Source organism: Trachinotus anak, unplaced genomic scaffold, assembly GCF_046630095.1.
Source record: "Trachinotus anak isolate AG129_WGS33_773 ecotype Australia unplaced genomic scaffold, CSIRO_AGI_Tana_v1 ptg000057l, whole genome shotgun sequence".
Classification (NCBI taxonomy): Eukaryota; Metazoa; Chordata; class Actinopteri; order Carangiformes; family Carangidae; genus Trachinotus; species Trachinotus anak.
In genome coordinates this window covers 1-14,016 of record NW_027273908.1, presented here as the reverse complement: position 1 = coordinate 14,016, position 14,016 = coordinate 1, and the positions used below count along the sequence as shown (strand labels likewise).

The following is a 14,016-nucleotide window of genomic DNA, read 5'->3' as shown; positions in this document are numbered from 1 at the left end:
ACTCAGTGGTACTGAAGTCAACAGAAACAGCAGGATGCTGTGTGTGTGTGTCTGACAGCCAGAGGAGGAGCTCGGGCTGAAAAAGAGAAGCTGCTGGCTGAATGATTTCTATTCTGCTTTTCTAATGATTTCTAGCATCAGAGCCCAAATAATACTTCACACCCACTCACTAATTCTCAGTGGCTTGTTGAGCAGGACGCTGCACTGTGGAGTCCAGCTGTCTGAAAGGAGAGGAGCTGCAGCACCAGCAGGCTGAGGTGAACTAAACCCAGCAGAGCTCAGGGATGAAGGCGCCAGACTGTGATCAGTGTCATTTTAATGTAAATTTCACTTGATAAAGTTGCCTCAGTTCAGCAGGGAGAATATCGACCTGTCTTCTTCCTCCTCTTCCTCTGTGCTGTTGTATCTGGAACATCAAGAGATGTGTAGGTGTGAGATTGTGTTTGTAAAGATGTTACACAGACAACAGAGGAACAGAAGAAGGAAGGTTACAGATCTGCAGGTCAGCTCTTTCTCCTCTCTTCTTTTCTGTTGAGGCTTCAGTGACTCCGAGCTGACAGATCCACATTCACATCGTACAGGACGTGTGTCAGTGACTCTGTGCAGCTCACACACAGATGCATTTAATAACCAACACCAGGATGGTGTCAAATGTCAGATCTTCTCAGCACAAGTTGGCTCTTTGAATTGATCCAGTGTCAGAAGTTATTTTGAGACTCAGGCACCTGTGTGTGTGTGTGTGTGTGTGTTTGTGTGTGTGTGTGTGTAGCTCAGGGATGTTGTTCTCTGTGGCATTAAGAAACCTTGTCAAAGGATCACACTGATGTCATTCTCTGTCACTCATCAGGTCCATCAGGTCTTTCTGAATCACTGCTCTTCCTCTCTGTCTGTGAGTTCGTGTCGTCACCTTGCAGACGTGGTGCGGAGTTAGAAAATGTCCAAACAGAGACAATTTGAATCTTTCATGATGATATTCAAAAGTTTGACCTTTGAAGTCTGATGTGTGTTTGACAATCACTGTACAGCTCAAACTATCTGCACTGTTCTCACTTTCAGGATGCTCATTACTTCAGCAGCACTTTCTTCTTCTCAGTGCAATAAAAGTGTTTCTACTGAAGTCAGATATGTTTCAGTCATAAACCATGTGATTGTGTTCATAGAGTGACAGGATGCTGAAGTGCTGCACACGGTGACAGTTTCTGAAGATTTATTAGACTCTGACTTTATCTCTTGGCTCCATGTGTGTGGTCGAACAGATGAGATGAGTCTGTGATGATCCTCCAGGGGAAAGCAAATCAAAAGGTCATGTGTCATGAGTGGTAGAGTTTCACAGAGCAGCTCCTGAGCTGTAGGACTGGCTCCATCATGTGTTTCTGTCCTCTCTCTGCTCCTGTCTATTGTCGTCCAGAACAGACTGTGAGCAGGTGAAGCCAGACTGTCTGATCGGGGACAAAATAATTGGCCTCTGAATAACACGGCTGCTGTCTTGCTTCTTGCAGTTTCTTGTTAGCTTCAGCTGCTTTGCTTTGTTGAACACTGAGGTTTTTTCTCTATACCTAAAGCTGCTGTAGAAGTTTTGGTTGTTTTTTGCAACAAACCCTGTTTTATTCCTGTCACTCTCACATTCTTCTTTATTTCTTGTTGGCCTGCTGTGGCGTTCACATTCCTTTAGGCTGAAAAACAAGTTATTTGTTGCTGGGATGTAGAAGCAGAGTTTATGTCTCCAGACAAAGTGTTGTTAGCTTCCCTGACGTTAGCTGATTATTGGACCATTGGAAAAGTGGTTTTTACATTACATACACATTTTTACATTGTGTTCACAGTTTTCCATCTTAAAATGTCCCTGTTGACATAAATGCATTTTTAAGGTGGTTGTTAATATCACGCTAAGACACAGCTCATTACTTTAAACTGCCGAACCTGCTGCTCTTCTTCGCCTGTTGTTGTTCCAGACGCCTGAACACCGAGTCCCAATAAATCCATCTGTTCTGCTTCATCCACCTGTTGCTCATCTTCTCACCTCCTCCTCTTCCTCACTTATGAATAGACACTGTTAATGGTGGCTCTCTGGTTACAGCAGTGAGATGAAGATCATTGTCTCATTTCCTGTTAAGTCATGACTCTCATGTTTTTGCAGATACAGACTTGTTCTCAGCTCATTAAGTCTGATTTGTTTAAAGCTTGTGATCAGAGGCCCAGAGAGCCCAGTGACAATAACACCACCATTTAAACTGGATCTGAACCAGAGACCATCAGGCAGTCTTGACTCTCTCTCTCTGCATCTATCCTCTGTCTTTTTATCCATCCATGAAACATCTCTTTATACTGACTGGGACAGATGTAGCCCTCCAGAGAAATGATTCATTAACAGAACATGTGACCTGGAGAAAATCAGACTGAAACAAACCAATGTTTGTTGGTTTGTTGAGCAGAGTTTATAAAAAGTGCAAAGCAGTCATCAATCAAAATCTCTGTAGAGTCACATATATTCAGTCAGGATCTGCTGTGATGGAAACCACAGGGATGAAGTCACTAGACACAGACAGAGCTGCTCTTTATCCAGGACAGAGCCCAACAGCAGAGGAAACTAGAGCTCCAAGAGTCATTAGCACCAGAGAGGAAGTATCTGTAACTCTACTGTAAATGATCCACTTCTGGAGATCAAAGTGCAGAGTGGACAGAGAGCTGTGTGATGTGGTGTCATCATTTCAGGATGTTAGATCAATGCGCTGTCGATCCACCCGATGAAGTGCTCTGATTCTTGATATCTGGAAGGTCAAGTGGCTGAAATGTCAGTGAACCTCATCACAGCTTACAGGCTCTGGTATTATGCAGCGTGTACTAAAGGCTCGTCTGCATGAACCTCCAGACATGTCTTTGTGTCACCAAGTGAGGATGAGGTTGTGAACCTGTTGACTTGTTCTTCACTGGGAGGACAGAGGTCAGTGCATCAGTGCATGAGAGAGGGAGAGGGAGAGAGAGATGAAGGAAGCTGCCTCATGAAAAACTGTCTTCACACTTCAACACTAAAAAACAAAACAGAACATGGTGAAGTGATGTAGGTTTGTTTTGAAACAGTTTTCCAATATGAAGTAAAACAGATCTCCACTGTCGGCAGTGTCTCTACATACAGTCAAGACAATTTCATCCTGCTAATGAATCATCATCCAGTTTATTTTCATCTCATTAAGAACAACCAGGAGAGTCAGGACAGCCTCTCCATGCTCTCTGCAAATGACACAATGCAGACACAGTATTGACTCCAGTCTGATCAAGCTCTGTACCTCCAGTCACATGCTGCAGCTTCAATGAATCCAGAAAACATTTTTTGTCCAGCAGTCATTTTACCTTTTTTTTTTTTTTTTTTTTTTAAACTTTAGCCAGATTTATAAACCAGCTGAGAGAAGCCAAATGGCTCTTGGATTTACAAACCATCTGGAACAGCATCAAGCCAAATTCATTCAGTTTTGTGACTCAGCAGAGACAGAAGCACCAAATCCATACTTTTTAAAAGATTTTTAAAGATGATGGATGAATGAGGAACGAGGTATATTTGACTTGTAGAATGTTCACACTTTTCCTTTATTTTAACAGTTGTATTAGAAACTGTATTTGTGATGTTTTTCATACAGGGAGGTCAAAGGTCGCCATAAACACTCACTGATGTTCAGTGCTCTCTGTATGAGATGATGGGATGTAGAGGTTCAACACTTCCCTCTGTCCCTGTCGTGATCACACAGACATGTACACATGAGCTGCTTTAAGAAAAGGGAGCAGGAAGAAAAGCAAAGTGCACATTGATGCTGACAGGAGCAGCAGCATGAACTCTTCTCCACTTTGTGTTAGTCTTTCTCTGTCTTAAAAGTTTGCTGAGGAACATGTATGAGGCTCCAGGTTGTGGACATGTTAGTTCACAGCCGCAATAATTGGTCCCACAGAAGCAGAGAATTATGATCCAGTAATAAATCAAAACCTGTCACGCTATGAATTTGCTGAGTTCTTCATCTCATACAGAAGAGTCCCTTACTGCACCAGACCCAGTGAAACAGCAGCACATAGGAGAATTGTGTTATACTTATCCTCACACCTAACACAACAGTGACACAACCTGACAATAGCTCACACACTGGCATCCAGTGTAAGTCCAGAGCTGTTAAATCACAAACTGTATTGAGACGTTCCACTAACTTATATATTTACAGAGATTTGATCGATTTCAAACTGCATCTGTGCAACATTTTATCACCGACTGATGTCAGTGTAGCACATAAAGACAAAGCAATGCAGCTGAAGTGAGTTTAACATGAAGTTATGGATCATTTCAGTCCGGAGCATCTGTCCAGAACATATTTAACTTTGAGGTCTATATTCATGTGTCAGAGATCGCTCTCTGGTCTGTTTGTTACAAGTGGAAACTTTCACTGCACTTTGTCTTACAACAGTGGCCGGTATGATGCAGCTGCAGCTTCAGTTTATCACCAGACTGCACTGGACAGAGAGAGAACACAGTGGTGATTAAATCAAGATTTAAAGCAATGATGAAACAGGACAGAATAAATGGCAGCGTAATCTACAGCAGTGAAAAAAGCAGCTCTGTCTCCAGCTGATGAACTGTCTCTGTCCATGGTGCTGACTGGGAGCAACCATCCACTCACTGTATGTTGCTTCTCCAATGATTGATGTGTGGATGAGGGCTGGTTCTTATCTTCCTCTTCAAGCTGCCGTCTGCCCACAATCAAATCGATCATCACAAACAGTTGTATGTGGGGAACATTATTAATGTTTGTGCTTTATGTTCCACTGAGTTGATAGTTTGATATGTTTCCGTGCTGTGAACATATATGTCCTGTAAAGGGTAAGAGGTTCAGAGCAGCGGGTCTGGGATGTTTTTTTTTTTTTTGTTTGTTTGCTTCACTGCCTGAGATAAACACGGTGTCCACACTCACATGAACAGATCTGATGTCATGTGGTCGTGTCATGAATAATGTATGAAAAAAAGATGCAGTGAGGCTGTCAAAGCAGAAAAGATTTACATTGCATCTGCCTGACCAGTGGCCTTTGCAGATTTGACTCCAACATGAAACAAGACTTGACTTGTCTCTGAGAATCAGCGTCTCATCTTCTCTGACTCTGCCACAAAACTGGAGTTTTCATTGTGTTGCTTTATAAGCTTCCATATGACCTTAGCTTTGTTTGTGCCTCTGTGATGTCACTGCCATGTTTAAATAAAAACAGTTTTAATTTAATATCCAGTCTAAACACAAATGAGCAGTGTGATTGAAACACAGTATATAAATAAACATTCACAATCTACAATAAGGTCACACATACCATGTAATGAAATTCACATTAATGAATTAATGACATGGAAAATACAGTGGAGATATCATGAACTGGCACGACACTATATTTTAGGGTAAATATACAAAGAAACAAAGAGTAAACTTACATCTACCGTCATTATCACCATGACAACAAACTGTTGTTCTGCACACTGTCTTTCTCTAACAAGGTTGTTTGCTAATTTATCATCACTGATGTTTGTCAGAGAGGCTTTAATGAGAGTGAGCTGGGTAGAAGAATGAAATCACATGTTCTCTACAACAAATAGATAAATACAGAATATTATACAAGTGTTTGTTGTTGTTTAATGGATCTTCACTGACATTTGTGATCTTGACACATTCATCACATAGTTTTACAGAATCACCAAGTGTCAGGTGAGAAACAAACTGGTCCACACCTCCAGATATAAAAACGTAGATATAAATATATCAATGATCAGATTGTACATTTCTGTGGAAAGGACAGCAGGACTGTGATGAGGCTGACAAGTGAAAAGCAGATAAGGGACGAGAGACTGCACAGAACTGAGGAGCTTCTTCCTGCAGAGTCATGTGTACAGTTTGAATCATGTGTCTTCAATGATGCCAGTTACAGAGTGTGTGAATACGACAGTGAGGCGACATGATCCAGTTCTGTTCACCTCTCATCTGACAACACATCTCTGCTTTATTTTAAATGGTGCAACATTTCAATAACCTGCACAGAATGAAGTGGTTTATTAATCACTGTGATGGAGTGGCTGTGCTGCTCTATGGCAAGTGTGTGTGTGTGTGTGTGTGTGTGTGTGTGTGTGTGTGTGTGTGTGTGTGTGTGTGTGTGTGCATGTGTGTGTGCGTGCGTGTGTCTAAACCCAATGAATCACTTTCAGCAAATCTTGACATAAACAAATCTGAACCGGACAAAAAAATTATTGCAAATGACTCCATCTGCCATGAAGACATTTGATGTCAAGCTGATGACTTGTTTTCACTCTTTCAGATGAAAGTCTGTCAAATACTTTCATTTATTAATGTTACACTGGAGCTCTGGAAGTTACTTCAATCATTGTTAGATGACTGAAGCGACCACAGAGATAAACTATATAATGCATTAGTTTTCTGCATTGTCCCTTTAACAGACAAACTTTCTCTTTGACTTTAAATTGTTTGTATTGACAGTTTGTGTTGTTGACCTTTGTATGGTCATTTAAACTGTTGTTTTTCTCCTCTGTTTCCTGTTATATCTCCTGTAGACCCACCACAGAGGCTCTTACCTGAGGCTACTCACCACAGGTTGAATTTAAATAAAGTTCTTCATTTGTTCAAGCTGGATGTTTACTGAAGCAATCAGGCTGAGAATATCGCCTGAGGACACAACAGCAGGAACCTCAATAACAAATCAGTCAAATTAAAGAAAAATAAATAAATAAAAAAAAAACTTGGCCAGTCATCCACCTGAATTTCATATATCTTTTATATATATATATATATATATATATATATATATATATATATATATGATGCTAAAAATTAAAAATGTAGAAAAAATGAACAGACCAGAGTCCAACACTGGAGACCTGATAAATAAATGAATATAGATCAGTCAGAGTTTGGTTTCTACACCGTGAGAGCAGGTGAAAACAAAAACATGTTGTTGTGCCATTGTGTGTTCTCTTGATGAGCAGGAAGTATTCACACACAGCTTTACATGGATTATTATCAATATTCTGTGTGTGTCTGAGTCTATAGTATAGAGTACATAACATAAAAATGAGGGTTTATTAAAGTCATTCTAATTATTTATCAAACTAAATGTTCAGTGTCGTCTGCTGATAGAAATGTATTTGTGTGCAGGGCTTGGAGCTGTTGGGACTGGTTTGCCACCTGGTTCAGCATCACACATGTTCCAGAGTCAACATGAACCTAAAGTATGAACGTCCAGTGCAGTGTGGATTTACACAAAGTGATAGAAACCAGTGGCTGCAGGGACAGTTAGAGAGAAGATGTTTTACTTCAGCACCAAATCACTTCCTTTGTGTGTCTGCTGTTTGTTGCTGGGCAGGTGGTGTGCAGTGGGTTTCTGGGATATTTTATTTGCTGTAAACAGCTGCTTCCTGCTGCTGGAAACAGGGTTAACGAGAGCACAGAGACTGAAACACACAGTTCATTTGTTGGCCTTAAATCAAAAGCTAGAAATTAATTTTTTACTTCATTCTGTTTCTCTCTTTTTGTTTTGTGTCTGTCCTGAGGGGAGACCTCAGGTTTTTCTCCGCAGCTCATTGCTCAGAGTCAGAGTGTGAACGACTTCCTCTCTGCTGGTCCCTGCAGTGACTGGACCCTCAGAGTGGACACCGGCTTAGAAAGAAGCAATCACTCCTTATACATTGTGAGCCACTTCCTCCTGTCACATGCAGCTGCTTTGATTTGACGCTCCACTCAAGACAGACAGAGACATTTTAATGAGGCTAACAGGGAAACCTCCCTCTCCACTTGGCATCAGTGAACTAGTCTGTCAGAATCAGCCAGCTCTGTGTGTGTGTCGGCTGGCTCCGCTCCCTGAATCACTCCTACAAATTCTGCTTACTCAGGAGTCATTCTGTGATTCAGGAGCTGAATAATGAAGCTGCAAACTAAATGACCATCCAGTCTAAATATCAGGCTCGTAGAGGTGGAGCAAACCTCTTCAGCTGCTTTTCCACTGTTCAGTTAAAGACAGAGCTTGTAGCACTCAGCCTAGTCTCTTTTCTCTCTCCATCTTCCTCATTCCTCCTCTCACCTGCTGTGTTCAGGTCACACCTGCTGATGCAGAATAATCCTTTGTGAAATGTTTTGGTATCAGTTTGCTATTTGTGTCTTTTTTAACAGATGAATAAGCTCAAACATTTTAGAATCATGCTCCTGAAGCAGCAGTCTGATCCAAACAGAGAAATCTTTACTCAGGCTTTTAGTCACACAGTGCACAGTCAGGCAGTGAACAGGATACATCACCTTTTTTATTCATTTACATTTTGTTCCCTGATTGTTATTAACGCCAGACTATAGAAAGAAAAGTGTTATATAATCATGAGAATCACTTAACTGACTTGTTAAAGGTTCCCCTGGTGAAAATGTAAATTTAATGTGATTTCATTAAGGGACAATTAACCTGAAAGAACAAAAGTCCACCGTGTAATTGAGCTTTGTTAACTTTCATTAGATCTGTCTAATCTGTCAGTGTTATCATGTCTTACATTTGAATGGAGTTACCTTTTATCCATAGAGACAGGGCAAACAGCCAGAAGCAGCTAAGCATCCCTCCCTCCCCTCCATGCAGGACGCTGTGTCATGACTGACTGGGACTTACACACAAAGATCGTGTTGTACACAGAAAGTTAAGAGTGGTATCAGGTATATAAAATATCAAAGTGCATCAAATATCAAAGGAAGTGTGTGTATATCACAGTGAAGGATAAATAAGTTAGTTCAACACATTCAGCATGACGCAAGGTTTTCATTCTGGAACATTATTAGGATTAATTTATAATATTTATGATTGATATTTATGAAATCTGCAGAGGTGTTTGTTCAGATCAAACACATCATCTATCAGCCAGGAAGCAGCTCAGTGTTTCTGAAATTGTGCTGAGCAAGTTTGGGATTCATCAAACTGAAGAAACATTGGTCCTTTTGTTTTACAGGTCTGTGTGTGATGATGAAAAAAAACTGATGGTGTGTAAAACGGAGGAGAAAGGAACTGATGTGATTTGTTGTTTGATGTTGATGTTTCTCTTTTCCCACTTGGACAATCAGCGACATGGTGGATGAGACTGAGCAGGTTGGTGTGATGAGTCAGATGGAGCTGTCCATGGAAATGATTTCCTGCATCAGACTGTGATATTTCTTCAGGAATGTTGTAGTTCCTGGTTATAATGGCGTCAGCAGGTCTGACAGTGTGGCCTTGGTTTTCTGCTTTTCAGCATCACTGATGTAGAAGAAGGAGGAGACTGGTGGAGGCTGGAAGCTGCTTCCTGCTTCAACCATGAGTCACTTTGTCACTCTGACAGTGGAAATGCTGTGTTGAGAGCTGAATGCTGCTCCCCACCATGTTGAATCATGTCCTGTCACACAACCTTTTTATTTTTGAATCACACACATCACACATCACTCTCCTAAAATATCACAGTCTGTTCAGTGTTGTTGGGGTAAAAGTTTACAATTCAAAAATATTTCCTATGTTTTATTAGATGAGATGATTTATTGCTTTTTCAATTGATCTGTTGTAGAGAAATGTTGTATCTTTAAATGTCTTTTATTGTGGTTAAGAGTAGGTGATTATATGTCATCATCATATATATCATATATGTCACCCAGCAGTTTCTAAATGATCAACTCTTTCTCAAGATTTCTAAATATTCAGAGCAGAAAACAAACTGACCAAAGCCTCAGAGGCCTCTGGAGAAAGGAGCAACAAATAACTGAGGAAAAACAAAATGAGACCAGTGAAAATGAGCTTCAGGAGAGGATGTGATGCACAAAGAGGTGAAGAGGCACAGCTGGCAGGAGGCCAGGAGAGAGAAATACAACACCACCCACTATCAACACAACACACACACATACACACACGGTCTGTGTTTGTACTGTGGATTAGAGAATATTTTCACTGCAACTGTTGTGGATCAGTGTGTTGTTTTTCACTTTTCTGGTAAAGTTGGTTTTGTTGATGAGACGTTTGAACAAAGAGTGACAGAAAAACATAGGAGAGAAAAGTGATCATTGTGTAGCAGTTGTGTGATGGGAGGCATCAGCATCACTTTTCACTCATAGACAAAAGCACAACATGCACAGAGGTCAGCGGCCGACAGTAAACCGTCCTCACAGGAGACGCAGTGACTTGTGACAGGAGGAGAAGCTCAGGTGTCGTTAACCAAATGAACCGAGCTGCTTCAGTCTCAGAGTCCTGGTTCAGACAAACTGATTCACTCACAGTGCAACAGCACAGTGGTTGGTGTCATCACTAACACCTGCGATTCTCCTGCTCTGACAGGTCGAGGTGTCTGCTGTGAAAAAGGCCGATTGTCCAACACTGAGCTCTGTGCACGTTGTGTTCTGTGTGTGGTCTTCTTGCCTTGTGTCTCCTCCAAGCTTCATTGTTTGCTGTGAGGTCCAGTGATGCAGGTAATGAAGTTGATCAGATTTATTCCAGGCTGCTCTTTCTGTGTGTGCTCGTAACAGAGCAGCTGTGGACCGATCTGGAGCCATTTTTATCTTCTTCATGTTCTATTCAGTTTATTTGTGTTCGAGGAAGCTTGTGTTTGTGTTTCTGTAAGGAGAAACACAAATTGGATTATTCAGAAGGAAACAATGTTTTGAAATGTGTTTGACATTTTCCAATGTTCAGTTTCTGTATAAAACTTTCTACAACCCAGTTTGTTGGTGTTTTTTAGTTGAAGTCACAGCAAACACGGCAGTCTGTGAGTGTGCTCTCGTCTGACTGGGTTGAGTTTTGTTGTCTTGTGGGGAAACAGAGGAGGTTTCTTATTTTAAATGAGGGCAGCATAATAACAGGGAAACAGCAGAGGGTTTTTCTGTATGGAGGCAGGTCATAGAAAGAACATTTTTATCAAGTCTAAAACACAGGAAGACTGTTCCACACTAGCTCACAGGTCAAGCTGCCTGCCTGTTTAACACCATCTAATATCCACTTCATGCATGTGGCTCAATCCTTTTTCGCGCTTGGGTTTTCTCCAGTTTTCTGATTAACCAAAACAACCACTTTGGAAACTGTAATTACAGCCTTTTGTTCAGTAAAGAATGGTCTGACCTGTACAATAACCCAGCAGCTTGTTTGCTGTGTTTTCACATTAATATGCTGATGCAGGAAAAGCCCAACATTCCCATGTAGTTCAAGCTCTAAAACTCGGAGTCTAGTGATAAAAACAAAAGTCCTCCAGCTGTGATTTTCTGACCATGAGGAATAAAATATGCACATTCAGTTATTCAGTAGCTGCTCTAACACAGACACAGGCATGGTCATTTTTCTGGTGTCATTCAGTCAGTTTCCATGTGTTGAGAGTCTTGGTCATTGTCTCTGTTGGACGCCCTTTAACTCTCATTCATCTTTTATCTCTGACTCTGACCTAAGCCTAAGAACTGTGACTCTGCAACAAGCCACAATAAAGACATTAGCTACACACCTGCTCCCCAACAGAGACACTGGGGCTGGAGGGAGGGACTGTGGGAGACAGAGGTGGTCCACAGTAACTACAGAGGAACGAGAGATGGGAGGATGAGGAAGAGCTCAAATACAAACAAACACTGATGCACAACTAAACACTGCTGTTGATGATTCAGTTCCAGTTCCCAGTAGCCTGAGGGCTTCAACATGTTATTGTCTCAGCAACAAGCAGTGAAGGAGAAATGATTCAGATTTTCTATCTCTGTTTACAGGAAACTGTGGATCCATAAACGTCAGTTATTTCTGCTGTGTTCACTTTATGTGGAGACCTGAGCTTTCACTGTTTTAAATGCCACATGTCTCAGGTGTCTCTCAAGTTAGATTTAGAACAAAACCTCTCACCTGTTCTGCTCAATATTATGTTTTTAAATCTTGTTGCTCCCGAAAGTGAAGTAAGAAACATGTGCGTCCTCTTACTGACTGTTGTGTGTGGAGGGACTATATTTTCTCTTCTAGTCTGGACACTGTGTGTATGTGTGTGCACCACTCAAGCTTCACTCTCCATAGGTTGTTTGGCTTCAGGGTCTGTTGTGTTAATGTCATGTGTGAGTCAGGAGAAGCTCCAGGACTGAATGTGACCCACACAGAGGTTAAGAGAGACACAGGAGGCAGGAGGCCAGGAGAGAGTAACACAACACAATCCCCTGCCAAGGTCACACAACCACACGACATCAAACATCATTTCTTGTTGTGCATACATAAGTAAACTCCTCTCAGTCAGTGAAGCCTCTTCCTCTTCAAGCCTTTCAGGAAGTTCATTCTGACACACGGTCTGATTCAGTGGCTCCACTCCGATACTTTGATGCTGAATTTCTGTTTGGGAACAAACATGCAGAGAAAATGTGTAAATAGCTGCTAATCAGCAGATAGTCTGTGAGTGTTTGATGGTACAAAGTGGGTGTAGGAGGAAAGCAGTGATCCACTTCAAACAGCCAGACACATCCTCTCTACTCATTAACATAGTGACAGTGCTGATTGAAAATCTGCTTGTGTTTCAGCCGAACATGATTAATATAATTATTCAGTCAGTTCAGACTAAACATAAATGAACCAGTTATCGAATAACCACAGTCCATTAGATTCTAATGTTAAATTTGTCTCTCATAACCCACAGCTGCTCTCTCAGTCACTCACTCTGGAGTGAAAACTTTACTTCAACCACAGATTTCAAAGACACAAACATGATGTCATGATGTTGGGCAGTGTGTTTGTCCTGTGATCCAACACTTTGGTCCAGAACAAGTGGATGGATTTTACTGTTGCTCCTTCACTGGACTGTGACATGTAGGAAATGTCTGAGTGTCAGTGTTTGGCTGCAGAGTCAGAGCCAGATGAGCTGCTGAGGGAGACACATACTGGGAGTGTTAGGATGGCTGCTCCGGTGCTGTTGGATGAGCTCACATCATGTCACAACTATTGATCAAAATTATCTATAAAAATAATATAACAGCACAGACACATTTGTACTTTAGTACGATCCTACCTGCCTCAAGTGAGAAGTGCAGAGAGATTTTTCATGTGAATAAATGTGGCAGTAAGTCTGCGAGTCTCCTCTGTAGCTGTGTGGGTGACAGGTCTCAGTGTCTCCCACAGGGAGAAGCAGCTCATGGTCCAGGAAGTAGAATTACAGTCTTTCAGCTGTGCTAACGGTTCCACACTCTTATGATGTGCTTGACCCTTTCATTCCTCTTCCTCCAGTGCCTCTGTCATCCTAAAAGTGTCACTGTTTTTGTCATTTAAAGTGTAAAGATGGTCGTTGTTCTGGTCCAGCAGGAAGTCATTTTTAAATCACCAATACTAACCACTGACTGACATGGAAGATGAAACTCAGTGAGACTGGGCTGTGTTGTCCTGGACTTGGCAGGAGTTTAAGTCATTGAACCATGTAATAAGAAAATTGAGGAAAACATGAAATATGTTGTGAAGACTTTTCACTGTGTCAGTTTATCCAGTTTTTCTGTGTGTGGTTCTTTAGCGGTGAACATGATCTAAAACAGCTCTTTGTACAAATAACAGCCACATGTTTAGATGAGGACAGAACACAGCAGACTGAGGATGAAATGTTGGAGGATGATGTCGGATGATCTTTCTCTCTCTCACTTTTCATCTCCCTCTCTCCCTCTTTCTCTGTTTTGTAGGGTAGGGGATTATTGCTGAGGTGTTCTTGGTGGTCTCGGTACACTGTTAGACCATTCCACTGTTCGAGCATGTGCTCAGAGATAAAAATGAAATGTTATATTAAAGGTGTAGAGTGATGTAGAGAGTCAGCTCCATGTTATTGTCTTTTCCAGGCAGACTGTAGCTCTCAGGCCACATTAAAGACCTTGTTACCCAGAACTCTTCTGCTTTAGTCGTCATCCTCCATGGGGCTCTCAACTTGGACGACTGCCAACTTCTTCAGTGTGATGAGAAATTCTCTGAACATGCTCAGGAAATAGGCTGCTCTTCCTCTGGACGCTTCTCTCTTATTTTCTAATA

At 41.4% G+C, this 14,016-nt stretch overlaps 1 long non-coding RNA gene across 1 annotated transcript; it reads right to left on the bottom strand.

Moving 5' to 3' along the window:
* Positions 1-8,920: 8,920 nt before the first annotated feature.
* LOC139616755 (uncharacterized) lies at positions 8,921-13,955 on the bottom strand. The gene is made up of 3 exons (XR_011688410.1): positions 12,237-13,955; positions 11,498-11,564; positions 8,921-10,888 (listed from the first exon to the last, which is right to left on the bottom strand). It is a non-coding gene; the product is annotated as an uncharacterized lncRNA (long non-coding RNA).
* Positions 13,956-14,016: the final 61 nt, after the last annotated feature.